This window comes from Podarcis tiliguerta, assembly GCF_965153285.1.
Source record: "Podarcis tiliguerta genome assembly, chromosome: 9".
NCBI classification, from domain to species: domain Eukaryota; kingdom Metazoa; phylum Chordata; class Lepidosauria; order Squamata; family Lacertidae; genus Podarcis; species Podarcis tiliguerta.
This window is the reverse complement of record NC_139542.1, coordinates 37,637,975-37,652,482: the sequence shown is the minus strand read 5'-3', so window position 1 is coordinate 37,652,482 and position 14,508 is coordinate 37,637,975. Positions and strand designations below refer to the sequence as shown.

The following is a 14,508-nucleotide window of genomic DNA, read 5'->3' as shown; positions in this document are numbered from 1 at the left end:
ACCTGGGCAGATGGTAGCTTTCAGAGACTGGAAGGTAGTTTGAGGGGCTGCCACCACCCATTTGTGCATGTATTTATTTTTATCGTTGCTCTTCTGTGGTGTTTGGCCAAACCAGTGTGGCACGTGTCATATTACTTTTAAGCTGCACACTGGAAAAGTTGAAGCTATTTCCCCAAAGACATAACTTTTGCTTGAATAGAATAGAATAGAATTTATTATTTATACCCCCCCCCATCTGGCTGGGTTTCCCCAGCCACTCTGGGCAGCTTCCAACAGAGTATTAAAATACAATGGTCTGTTAAACATTAAATGCTTCCCTAAAGAGGGCTGCCTTCAGATGTCTTCTAAAAGTCTGGTAGTTGTTGTTCTCTTTGACATCTGGTGGGAGGGCGTTCCACAGGGCGGGTGCCACTACCGAGAAGGCCCTCTGCCTTGTTCCCTGTAACTTGGCTTCTCGCAGTGAGGGAACCGCTAGAAGGCCCTAGGCGCTGGACCTCAGTATCCGGGCAGAATGATGGGGGTGGAGACGCTCCTTCGGGTATACGCTGTTATACGCCATCCCCAATCTCTGCCGGCTGGTGGCAAGATTCCATGGTGTTCCAGGTGCTCAACAGGGTTTGTGTTTCCGTCAGAAAATTAAGGCAGAGTGGAAGCTTATTATTGACACACATTAACACCGGAGTCTACTGTGAAGAGTGTTCCCAGCATTCGCATGACAGGAGTCCTTTGTTGCTTTCCAAAGAGTAGAGGAACCTCCAAGGGAAGAAGGCTGAGAGATTGAGGATTGGTGGTGGGGAGACAATGAGTGAGAAGAGGGAGAAGACTGGGAGGAAGTGTCGGAAGAGGCAATGGTGCTTCGTGAGCTGGGAGAGTCTGTGGCAGAGAGACAGAGATGAGTCTGGCTAGTGAAGAAGCATGGGTGTCTCCCAGAACCAGGAGAGGCATGAGGAGAGCAGCTGAGAAGTTAATTCACACAGGTCCCGTCCCCGACTGCTTGGGGGAAACTCTGGAGAGGAGGGGACTTAGGAAGCTGTGGGGAGGCAGGCACATTCAGTCTCAGCAACTGCCTCATGGGGGTTCTAAAAACCAACTATGCCAAGCATAGGCAAACTCGGCCCTCCAGATGTTTTGGGACTACAACTCCCATGATCCCTAGCTAACAGGACAGGTGGTCAGGGATGATGGGAACTGTAGTCCCAAAAACATCCGGAGGGCCGAGTTTGCCTATGCCCGAACTATGGTTTAGGGCCAGAGCTGTATAATTTAACAGCTTGTTCCATGCAGAAGGTTTTTTTCTGTCTTCTATGTTGAGACCACTCCTTTGGCTTATTTGGATAGAACATTTGCTAAAATTGTCATATGTTGTTCATTGTGTATTATGTTGTCTATTGCATTGTTTGCAAATGAAAAGTCTTTCCTCAAAAAAATATTGCATAGGACCAAATGCATTATTACTATCAAAAAGTAAATATGTGATTTATAAGGTGATTTTATCTGTTTCCACTGCTGAGGGAAAAATAGGTTAAAGTATGAACAGGAAAATGTGGTGCTATTTGAATTCTGGAAATTGTGGTAATCTCTCTATTATCCTATAGATTTTTTTAATAAATTAAAACCCACCTGTGGATTTTTGACCTTATATACTTTACTATATTCAAATATGTATGGAATTTCATTTTGTGATGACTTTTGGTTTTAAGGAAATACAACCAACATAATCCCAAGGCTCTAATTCTGTGTTTACTTACTCAGAGTAGCCTCACTGAACTTGGTAGAACTTGCATCTCAGTCGGCATGTACAGGATTGCACTTTGAATGTATTAATTTAAGTATGATTAAAATTGCTTTTCCTGCTGATTTGTTTTGGTATGCATTGGGTTGATTAGGTACTTCTTGGCTTCATGCTAGCAATTGTTACTTGCTTTCGTTTTCTGCTTATTGTAGCAGATAAGACATCTGGGGATGAGTCATGCGGAGAAAAAAGAAGCATCTAGAATCCATTTGCTTTCTTAAAACTGCATGTGCATCTAGGAGAAGTACGACTTGCATTTTTCTGTCAGAGCAGAGATATTTATATAAATGAAAGGTCATAAGCTCCTTGTGCTGAATTAAGCCACACTGTCTTTGGGACAATGGCAAAATAAGGAGACATGAATGGCATACTTCAGCAAAAATGAACATAATATACGAGAGAGAGAGAGAGAGAGAGAGAGAGGTGAAAGGCTTTATTCCCACTGGTGTAGATGTGTGAATTGTTTCGATCCTATTGGTTTTAAATTTTAAAGCCTGGAAAGTCTGGGATGAACTTCATTATTATTAACACGTCCATGAATTAAGACCTTCATCTGAGACTCTTCTCCATTTGGCACTTAAGTGGTGGCTACCATAGAGAGGCCTTTTCTGCATCCTGGTGGTGGGATTCTTTTCCTAGACAAACTTGCCCCATTCTGTCATTGGCATCTTTCAATCTGCCAGGCATATTTGCACAATTGTTTCTAATAGTACTTCCTTGTCATTGTGTCTATGGGTTGTAGACCCATGAAATTAATGGATGTGATTGACTTACTCATTTTTTGGGGAAAATATAAACATAATAAAATCACATGTTTTATCACACTGCATGCTAAAATTATATGTATGGGTAGGGTTGCCTAAACAAAAAACCTCTTAGCAGGCACCCATAACAAAGGCACTTGCCTAATACTAATGTTCCAAAGAGCTACAATGAAAATTGTGGAGGGGGAAAAAAGCAGTTTCTCAGATCGAAGTGGCTGAGTGGGCACGTATTAGGTAAGGCAAACTTTCAAGTAATGTGGTCTAAAGTGGTTGAGGACAATTTCATTTCAACCATCACCTTACGTGCCATGACCACTTCAATCTACGATTGTTAATCTGTGACCTTGAAGGCTTTTAAAAGGAACTAGTTGAGTAAAAAAATAAAATACAAATATCTCAAATCTCTAAACACATAACAGATATTTGGAATCTTTGGACCCAGTCTGATTTGAGAGCTACTGTGACACACTCAGTCGGTAGAGCATGAGGCTCTTTATCTCAGGGTTGTGGGTTTGAACCTCACGTTGGGCAAAAGAGAGTCCTGTGTTGCAAGGGCTTGGACCAGATGATCCTTGTTGCCCCTCCCAACTCTACAATTCTATGAGTCTAACATGATGCCCTCTAGATGTTGTTGCTGTACCATGGTTTTATTTGCTATGAAATTGTTGGCAGTGAAATAGCCTCGCTGCCACCATTGGCCCAGTTTGCCCCACCCATCCCTGGCATAGAGGCAGGGAGATCATGCCATTTCTGTGACCCAGGTGGGAGGGTGACTGCTCCCCTTATAGTGACCTGCCCACCTACCCTGTGAGCAGTGCAGTTGCCTTCCAGGGCTGAGTGGGAATATTGCAGATTACCTTTAGTTGATCTTGGTGTGCCCCTTTTCATCTGCTCTGCACTGTTCTGATTTGGGGTGTGTAGCTCTAATTGGCTAAACCTTACTGTCACAACTTAGCATTTAGGGTGGGCTGGGAATTAATTTTAATATGAGATGTCCCTGCAGGAGCCTCCTTGGCAGTAGGCATAAGACAGGGAATCAGGGCACCTCCCTCAGCTTCATGGTAAGTTGGGTTAGGAATGAGAACCTTGCCTAGGCTTAAAACAGAGGATGTGGTCCGAGGCAGAGGTTATTGCCCAAGACCAGAGATAAGGGCCACTGCATGCCCTTCATGGTCTGTGCCAATTCCCTGTCTACAGTTATTCATTCTGCCTTGCTGCAATATCTTTAATAAAGTTGTGATCTTCACACCAAATGCCAGTCTTGTGAGTCTTTACTCCGAACAGGGATATGCAGGCAATGTTAGCTGTATTATCTGATTTTTAGAAAAGGGCGGATGCTGCCAGACTTTGCTCCTGGTCAGAGAACATGGCCAAATGGTATCCTTGCTACTTGGTTCAAAAAAGCAAGCCTGACTAGAGCTCAGTGAGCTTAACCAGTTACAGTCCCCTTCAAGCCCCTGGAAGATGGGCTACTGAGTTGCAAACTGGGAATCCCTGAGCCCTGGGATGGCAATCCCCCTTATGTTGGTGTGTTGGGATGGTGGTGGACAGGTGCCACATATTTTTCCTTGGCCTGATGCAAAAAGGCTGGCTTGGGCTCATGACCAATTCATGCATAAAAAAGTAAAGGGACCCCTGACCATTAGGTCCAGTCGTGGCTGACTCTGCGGTTGCAGCGCTCATCTTGCTTTACTGGCTGAGGGAGCTGGTGTACAGCTTCCGGGTCATGTGGTCAGCATGACTAAGCCGCTTCTGGTGAAGTAGAGCAGTGCACAGAAACAACGTTTACTTTCCCGCCAGAGCGGTACCTATTTATCTACTTGCACTTTGACGTGCTTTCAAACTGCTAGGTTGGCAGGAGCAACAGGAGCTCACTCCGTCGCGGGGATTCAAACCGCTGACCTTCTGATCGGCAAGTCCTAGGCTCTGTGTTTTAACCCACAGCGCCACCCGCATCCCGGAATTCATGCATACTTGGATATTTATGTTTTGCCCTTATAAATCCGTGCATATTCCGACAATGTCTTTATTGCTTTCTATGTAACCTGCCTTGTAACTTCCTTAGCTGAAGCCATTTTAAGAAAGGAGTTTAGAATCTCAATTGAACACATCCTCAGTTCAATTGAATATGCTTTGTGGATTTCATTACTTTCTCAATTTATTAAAGGGATGACTTTATCTTCATTTCCGCCTTTCTGATATATTTGTTATAGCCCATCTCCTTAATAACTTTGGCTGAACAATTCACTCTGCCTTTGGCTGCCCTTCTCCTTTTGCCTGCAGCACTAATTCACACTCCACTGCGTATATTTTTTTATTGCTCGCTTCGCCTCAATTTCTTTTGCAGCTTAAAAAAAAAAACACCCTCTCAAATCCTTGACCCGTCCATTATTGTTCCACGTTTTTATGATTCACTTCACTGTTGATGTTCAACACTCTTCTGGAATGCCATTCAAGAAAATTAATCTTGATTTTTGTTGTTGATATTACAATTAAAGTTATATAGGAAGCATTTTCACCCGTGAGGTCTTGCTAATGACTTAGGAGGTGGACGAGAAACTATTGGTCTTAGCTAACTATCTCAAAACTGGACTGATCAAATTAAATAATGTCAAGCAAGGAAAAGCAGCTGATTGAAAGTAGCTAATTGAAAGTGCACATAATTTTACATTGCATTTTTGAAAACAGATGGATTGGGGTCAAGGAAACAAGTTTCAAGCGTCACCTAAGCCATGAATGCATCAGTGCTCTGAGTTTTGTGAGGGGCAGCTGGAGATGGAAAAGGAATTTTATAAATAAATATATGTAACAATTAAATAGTTGAATAATTAAGTACATTGTCTTGCAGGCTCATTTCCCCATGTATAAAAGGATAATCTACACACTTTCACTCCAGAGTGTTTGAAACTAGACATAAAACTGGGCTCTCTTTCTCTCTCTCAAGTATATAAACTGCAATGTCTGCTATCGAGCCCATTTAACCATTCTTCATATCTTGAATTCTTGAATTCTTGCATTCTTGCCAACAAAGGTCCATATAGTAAAAGCTATCGTTTTCCCATTAGTGATGTATGGAAGTGAAAGCTGGACCATAAAGAAGGCTGATCCCCGAAGAACTGATGCTTTTGAATTATGGTGCTGGAGGAGACTCTTGAGAGTCCCATGGACTGCAAGAAGAACAAACCTATCCATTCTTAAGGAAATCAGCCCTGAGTGCTCACTGGAAGGACAGATTGTGAAGCTGAGGCTCCAATACTTTGGCCACCTCATGAGAAGAGAAGACTCCCTGGAAAAGACCCTGATGTTGGGAAAGATGGAGGGCACAAGGAGAAGGGGACGACAGAGGACGAGATGGTTGGACAGTGTTCGTGAAGCTACCAGCATGAGTTTGACCAAACTGCGGGAGGCAGTGGAAGACAGAAGTGCCTGGCGTGCTCTGGTCCATGGGGTCACGAAGAGTTGGACACGACTAAACGACTAAATAACAACATAGCTTGAATTCTAGATGCTAAAACTTGCTGTGCCAACATGTAAGTGTGTAGCCCAAGCTTAATGCCCCCAAAGGTAGTGTTATGACATATTTTGCAGTAATATTAAAATCAGGAAGACATGTAAGCAAAAAGGCAAAATAACTGGGGCTGATTGCCCTTTCACTTCTTTTCCCAGGCATATTAATGAAATACACAGTTGACATTATCATCACATTATACATCAATATGTATTCAACTTGTGAACTACTGTAGCTTTCAGATTGTTCCAGAATTACTACTTACCATGATTCCTGCTTTATATTGTATGCTGTACTTGTTTTGCATTCACATATGAAAAACCAATGCAGGTACAAGGCAGGGGGAAGAGATATAATAGTCCAGCTATGGATATTGCCAACCAGTATAGGAAAAGGGATGAGGCTTGCACTGCCTGCTCATCTCCCCCATCTTCAGCATCACAAGGGAGTGAATACAGTGATACCTCAGGTTACATGCGCTTCAGGTTACATACTCCACTAACCCAGAAATAGTACCTCGGGTTAAGAACTTTGCTTCAGGATGAGAACAGAAATCGTGCTCCGGCGGCGTGGCAGCAAAGGGAGGCCCCATTAGCTAAAGTGGTGCTTCAGGTTAAGAGCGGTTTCAGGTTAAGTATGGACCTCCGGGACGAATTAAGTACTTAACCCGATGTACCACTGTATGTTTTAAAAGACACATATATTAGAATATATCATTTCTGAGAACTTAAAGACAATATGATGGAGCCTTAGGCTGCAATCTTAACCCTACTTATCTGAGGTTCAGCAGGACTGAATCCAATAGCACTTACTTCTAAGCAGACATGATTAGTCTTACACTGTTAGGGCTGCATCTCAAAGCACGGAAATCAGTTGACTTAGTCAGGACTGTCAGTGCTATCCCCAACCATGTCTACTCAGCAGTAAGTCCCACTGAGGCTTAGCCCCAGGTAAGGGGGATAGGACGGCAGCCTTAGTTGGACACAACCCTATGGGCTGCATCTGGTGGTATCTGTTACAGGCTCTGCTACAGCAATGCCTCCATGCACGGACATAGGGATACTACCCACCCCCCCATACCTACTGAAGCTTTCTGCACCATGTCTCATTTTTTTATTGAGAGCCCCCGAACCCTGAGAAGCAGCTTTTCAGGGTGGGCGTAAGTGGGAAAATATTTGACACAAGTGCAATGCCCAGATTTGCCAAAGGGTGGGCCCTTCAGAAATGAAGTTCTGCTCACTTCCTGCTCCTTCTTTCTGCCCACTTCACTTGCTCCCAAAGCCTCTGCTATAAAAGGCCCCTGTTACCCTGACAACCTCTTCCTCCAAATTCTTCTGTTTCTGTCCAGTCCTCAGCTGGGGGAAAGGACAATGGTCAATTGTTCTTCATGGCCCTGTACTTAGTTCTCCTTGTGTTCTTAATGGCATCAATATTGGAAGTCTCCTGAACAGGAAAATAGGTTCAGCCTGTATTTTTCACTGGCCTGGCATCTTCCCATCATACGCTAAAAAAAGAGCTAAATTCTACCCCTTTACTAAACTTAGAATTTGGTGTGTCTGCCCTCCCCCCATTCATAACAATACACTGGATTGCATTGATAGCAATCTCTTAAGAGTATAAAATAAAATTTTATAATGGTTATAATAACCAGGGTCAAGACGACTGAATATTTAAGCTGTCAAAATACTTTGTTATGGCAGCAGTCCTGGAAGCATTTGCCAAGTGCTTATCCCATAAGAAGCTGATCGTCATGTGCCTTTGGGATCTCAATCCACACAGCATTGATTAATTTATTTATGCATTTATTTCACAGCACTTTTAGCCCACCCAACATCAACAGAACTCAGGCCAGGTTGTTACCAGGTCATTTCAAAGCAATGGGGATACATCCTCATTAAATGAGAGCTGATAAAAATACAGAGTTAAAACCACCAACACCCCCTTTTAATAAGCATCTTCCAACCTGTTACTGGCAGTGCTGCTGAGAAATGATATTTACAAACAGGTACTGCAAAAAGCAACTTAAAAGAACATCAGACAGTGTTCCAGCCAAGAGTTAACTCAAGAAGAGGGATCAATAAAACGGTGTGTTTGTGAGATGAGGAACCATGCCCAGAAAGATTTTGCTCCAGCTGCTTAGGGAACCAGACCTCAAACCAAGAAGATGCAGATATGGCTACAGTATCTAAAACAGAAATAAAAAAGTGCTAAACATCAGCAAAATGTATTAAATGTACGGTCCGGAAGACTTTAATTTATTAAACAACATACAAAAGTTAAATAAAACCAACAAGATAAAGGCATTCAAATGACAACCATAAAAAACAACCTCAGGGCAGGAAATAACTGGATTTGAATTAATCTCTAGACCAAGGTAAGAGTGCTTACAATAGATTTTGCTATTTAGAGATAGACTTTCCCCAATCATGCATAGTGTATGAAGTTTGTTCAGCAAAATGGACGCACGGGTGAGGTTGCTGAATTGGACTCCCAACCTGCTGCTTGTTTCCCCTCCAAGGGGGAATTGGCCAGATACTTCCTGTATCAGAGTTAGTGGGGAAGGGCTATAGCGCAGTGGTAAAGCATGTGCTTTGCATGCAGAAGGTCCCAGCTTCAATTCTGGCATCTCCAGGTACAGCTGGGGATGTTCCCTGACTGAAACATGGCCAGCCTTGGATACTATCCTGTGCTGGGAGGTGCCATTTGCTGTTCTGCTGCAGGCCAGTCCTGGCATCCAGACATTGATCAGGTGCAAATCTGCTGAGTTCTCAAGGCTGCATTGAGTGCTCTCAGCCTACCTGATAGAAGACATCTTTCCCCTGCTTTTCCAGACAAACCTGCTATCAAACTAAAGTTTTGCTTATATACAAATGAATGAGATTAATCACATATAATTACATATATGATTTTCATTGGACTTTATTAATTTTTATTTTTGGTTTTATGTCTTCACTGCATCCTGATTTTTGTAAGTTACCTTGAGGTGCCTTTCAGAACATTTTGAATTAAATATACGGTAATCAGCAGAATAAGGGCATTTCTCACGCAGTATTTACTAAGTTGCAGGCAATTCTACCAACTTGCAAGCTTCCTCTTTCTTGTCTCCTATCAGTTGTGGGTCACTTGGATTAAAGTGGTCCAGACTGAGTAGTGTCTTATCCAGAAAAACATTGTTATTTTTAACCAGGTAATTAAATTAGCTGGTCATGCGTTGAGAAGTAAAAGAAGATTATCTTTGTCTGTGATGCTTCCAGGCTTCTATTTTGTCCAGTGCTGCCATTTCACTTGAAAAACGAATTCTGCAACATTTTTCATGTTTTTGTTTCAGAAATAAAAAATGCTTGATTGCAATGCTTAGCTGTACATTATGTGTATTTTCTAAAACATATATAAAACCCACTATTTCCTCCTTGCTTTACCTGCAGGGCTTTGTGTAACAAGGATTCTGTTAAGTCCATCTCACTGACTCTCTGGAGGGCATCAAGCCACTTAGGATTGGGAATTCAAAAAACCAGCCCAGCCATTCCTGATCAAGGGATTGAGATGAACTGATTGGCTATATCCAGTGTTTGCTTTGCCTTAGTAAAAAGTGTTTATGGCTGTGCAAGTTATAGGAACATAGGAAGTTGTTTTATGTTGAGTGAGATCATTGGTCCCTATAGTTCAGTGCTGTTCACACCAGGGGCCCAATAGGCACACGAGACTGGCCCATTTGGCCTACATGATGGTTTTCAGCTATCCACACCCAGCTGACATTTCAAGTGCTATCACGTGACTTCAGCTGTGTGACAGATAAGCCCTGTTGAGGGCAGCCGGAGCTACCAAGTGCATTCCTGATTGTTCCTTGTCAGTCTGGCTTGCATGTGACTCTGTTTGAATTCCAAGCTTGAGGGCAAGCCCTGCTGCAGGTGGCTCTGCTTTGGAGCTCTCAATCAGAGCTTGCCATTGGAGCTCATCCATGTATAAGGCAAGTCCCACTTTCAGCAGGAATCTTCAGCAGGAATAGGCCTGGCTTGAATTCAAGGAAAGGAAGAATCTTGCATCCCTGTTTCCTTTGCAACCATCACTTCAGAGCCAGGGCTGAAAAAGAAGAAAGAAAGAAGATACTTTCTTTGAAGTTCAATCACATGCCAACCTATCAAAAATGACCCATGGAAGATGGGCTAGTTCTGGATTTCATCCATTTCCCTAACCCTGGTTTAAACTGTCTGACAGCAGCTCTCCACGCTTTCAAGAAGGGAAATTCCCAGTCCTAACTGGTGATGTCAGGGACTGAATGTCAGGATGTTATGCATGCAAAGCAGAAACTCTACTACTGAGGTGCAATGATAGAACTGTACAAATCTCCTGTGGTAGGGAGGGTAATCAATCTTCCCTAGCTATTTAAGTCTCCTTCCTCCCTGATAAGCTGTGGCTGAGGGTTGGGAGGACTCTGGGCAGAGCAGCATATGATGCAGAGCTTGGTGTGCCGTGGCTTGTGTGATCAGTGGCACTTCCTCCTGTGTCATCATTGGGTACAACTTAATGACGTCTCCTTCCCAGGACCCTGGCACACACATTCCTTCCACAAATAGCACTGGTTGTCTACACAGCTGTGGCACAGATAGAAAGTGTTTTCATCTCTTCTTTGGAACTGGGTTCCTCACTTTTATAATAGCAGAGAGTTACAAATATTGGTTGTTTTTTTTAAATGAGCCCCTCCCTTCTAAAATCTATGGTAAATCTTATTTTAGAATTCTGCTATCAGAAATGAGTAATTACACAAATGCATAGGGGAAAGAAATCTCTGTAACCCTGTTCCTGAAAACAGGGATGAAAGTATCACTTGGTATTGTACTGTTAGGAAACCATTTTAAAGTGATTACACAGCGGTATCTCATGGCATGAACTTTTAAAGACCAATATATCATTGCAGATGTTGGGTGTGTGGTTATCAAAGAAGTTATTTATTTATGGCATCCCTGGAAACGTACAGCCAGGGGCTGGGTTATTGTCCTCTGAGGAGATTTAAAACAATATGATAGAAACTGCAGCTGGAGTTAATCTTCCTTCTCCTGGGCAGGACAAAGATGTTGTTCCATGATAGTGGAAGGAAGGAACGGTCTAAATAAATAAAAGAAAAATCTATATTAGTTGCCTGTTACATTTAACATTATGTTATATTTCATATATGATAGCTGTTAAAGATTACTCATTGTGTCTTGAAATCTCCCCTCCTTTCTTGATGTGTATACTTGTTCATATTGGATATTTAGAGTTCATGTTTGGAAGCAATAATATTGTTGGCATCCATTTGTCTCGAAAAGCAATTGAGTGCACCTCCAGGGTTGAAGTCAAACTGCTGCTTTAGCAGTACCAAGGTGACCTCCCCTGGGCACAAGCCTGGGCAGTGTATATGGAGGTCCTGGGCTGCCCAGTCAACAATACCGCCCTCTCTCAGCCTCGCTAATGTGGTCCAAAGGAAAGCAAAGCAATACGTTTTGCACCAGTTTGGCTGCAGCAATTGCCAAAAGAAGAAACACAGGACACCATTCAACCATCTTAGGGACTCCACTCTGGATTTGTGTAGGGTTTACTCCTTAGCCTTTTCCTCTCCCAAAGATATCCCACAAGCAAATAACCAAGGTGTAACAAATAATGCATGACCTTAGTTGAAGATTTGCTTGCAGGTAAGGTTCAAGCACCCTGAAAGTAGGCGAAGAGGCAAGAATTTACATTCTGCCTCGTTAGTTCTTTTCTTCTTAGCAGTTAGTTCTTGTCCTTCCTGGCATCCTATGATGTGGAGGCCTGTTCAATTGCAGGACATGGAAGGAGAAAGTGGGAGAAAGGTCACCTACATTAGCAATACTGTGGTGGAAAGAACAGAGCAGTGTGATGTATTCTGTGTTTCAAGAGAAACAGATTACACATATTTCTAAGGTATATTCTATGTCTAGTTATTACTGTTATGCAAGCTAAGGCTTCACTAAGACAGCTAGACTAGATGGACCATTGGCTCAGTCCAACAGGCTTTTCTTATGTTTTTATGAAGTTGCTCCTCCCCATTGTCCTTTCAACATATAAGCCTGCTAAGGCTTCCTTTTATTGTTTATTCTTTAAAAGCTGAGTTTTACGTGTAACAGATGAACAGAGCTGGTCCCTCCAAGGTTTCATATACCCAAACATAGAATCATAGAATCATAGAATCATAGAGTTGGAAGAGACCACAAGGGCCATCGAGTCCAACCCCCTGCCAAGCAGGAAACACCATCAGAGCACTCCTGACATATGGTTGTCAAGCCTCTGCTTAAAGACCTCCAAAGAAGGAGACTCCACCACACTCCTTGGCAGCAAATTCCACTGTCGAACGGCTCTTACTGTCAGGAAGTTCTTCCTAATGTTTAGGTGGAATCTTCTTTCTTGTAGTTTGGATCCATTGCTCCGTGTCCGCTTCTCTGGAGCAGCAGAAAACAACCTTTTTCCCTCCTCTATGTGACATCCTTTTATATATTTGAACATGGCTATCATATCACCCCTTAACCTCCTCTTCTCCAGGCTAAACATGCCCAGCTCCCTTAGCCGTTCCTCATAAGGCATCGTTTCCAGGCCTTTGACCATTTTGGTTGCCCTCCTCTGGACACGTTCCAGTTTGTCAGTGTCCTTCTTGAACTGTGGTGCCCAGAACTGGACACAGTACTCCAGGTGAGGTCTGACCAGAGCAGAATACAGTGGCACTATAACTTCCCTTGATCTAGATGCTATACTCCTATTGATGCAGCCCAGAATTGCATTGGCTTTTTTAGCTGCCGCGTCACACTGTTGGCTCATGTCAAGTTTGTGGTCAACCAAGACTCCTAGATCCTTTTCACATGTACTGCTCTCAAGCCAGGTGTCACCCATCTTGTATTTGTGCCTCTCGTTTTTTTTGCCCAAGTGCAATACTTTACATTTCTCCCTGTTAAAATTCATCTTGTTTGTTTTGGCCCAGTTCTCTAATCTGTCAAGGTCATTTTGAAGTGTGATCCTGTCCTCTGGGGTGTTAGCCACCCCTCCCAGTTTGGTGTCATCTGCAAATTTGATCAGGATGCCCTTGAGTCCATCATCCAAGTCGTTGATAAAGATGTTGAATAAGACCGGGCCCAAGACAGAACCCTGTGGCACCCCACTAGTCACTCTTCTCCAGGATGAAGAGGAACCATTGATGAGCACCCTTTGGGTCCGGTCAGTCAGCCAGTTACAAATCCATTGAGTGGTAGCAGAGTCAAGACCACATTTTACCAGCTTCTTTACAAGAATATCATGGGGCACCTTGTCAAATGCCTTGCTGAAATCAAGGTAGACTACATCCACTGCGTTCCCTTCATCTACCAGGCTTGTAATTCTGTCAAAAAATGAGATCAGGTTCGTCTGACATGACTTATTTTTCAGAAATCCATGCTGACTATTGGTGATCACAGCATTCCTTTCTAGGTGCTCACAGATTGTTTGCTTAATGATCTGCTCCAGAATCTTCCCTGGTATTGATGTCAGACTGACTGGGCGGTAATTATTTGGGTCCTCTCTTTTCCCCTTTTTGAAAATAGGGACAACATTTGCCCTCCTCCAGTCTGCCGGGACTTCGCCTGTTCTCCAGGAATTCTCAAAGATGATTGCCAGTGGTTCTGAGATCACATCTGCCAGTTCTTTTAATACTCTTGGATGCAGTTCATCTGGCCCTGGAGACTTGAATACATCTAAACTAGCCAAGTATTCTTGTACTATCTCCTTAGTTATTCTGGGCTGTGTTTCCTCTGCTGAATCATTTGCTCCAAATTCTTCAGGTCGGGCATTGTTTTCTTTATCGGAGAAGACTGAGGCAAAGAAGGCATTGAGGAGTTCAGCCCTTTCTGTGTCCCCTGTTTGCATTTCACCATCTTCTCCTCTGAGTGACCCCACTGTTTCTTTGTTCTTCCTTTTGCTACAAACATACCCATAAAAGCCTTTTTTGTTGCTTTTAACCTCTCTAGCAAGCCTGAGTTCATTTTGTGCTTTAGCTTTTCTGGCAACTTCTCCTCATGGGACCTTGGGATGTTGCCCAGAAGGCAACATCTTCTGGCAACTTCTCCTCATGGGACCTTGGCATTTTTTGCAGCCAGGTATTTGCCACAATGTTGCATTCAAAGTATATATAGCTTAAATTCAATAGCTTAAATATAGTACAGAACTTTATCTGACGACGGGGGAAAATATTATATGCAAGGCAACAGGTGGGTGGAGCAGCTGGTATGAGAAGTGAGCAGCCTGATCACACACACACACACACACACACACGGGGGGAAAAACCCAGAGTAGGTTGCGACACAATAATTTTCCTAGGAAATTGCAAATCTCCCAATCTGTTAATCAGAGCCAATGGTGTAAGTGAGTGTGCCAGGCAGCAAGTCTGGGAGATACTAGACTTTGCAGGAAATGCTCCGTTTGAGACC

At 43.1% G+C, this 14,508-nt stretch overlaps 1 long non-coding RNA gene across 1 annotated transcript in view; it reads right to left on the bottom strand.

Annotated features, from left to right (window-relative positions):
• Positions 1-11,004: 11,004 nt before the first annotated feature.
• LOC310685460 overlaps positions 11,005-14,508 on the bottom strand; it is a 29,581-nt gene continuing 26,077 nt past the window's right edge. The window contains exon 3 of the long non-coding RNA XR_014515291.1: positions 11,005-11,167. This is a non-coding gene — a long non-coding RNA (uncharacterized lncRNA). The remainder of the gene's footprint in view (positions 11,168-14,508) is intronic.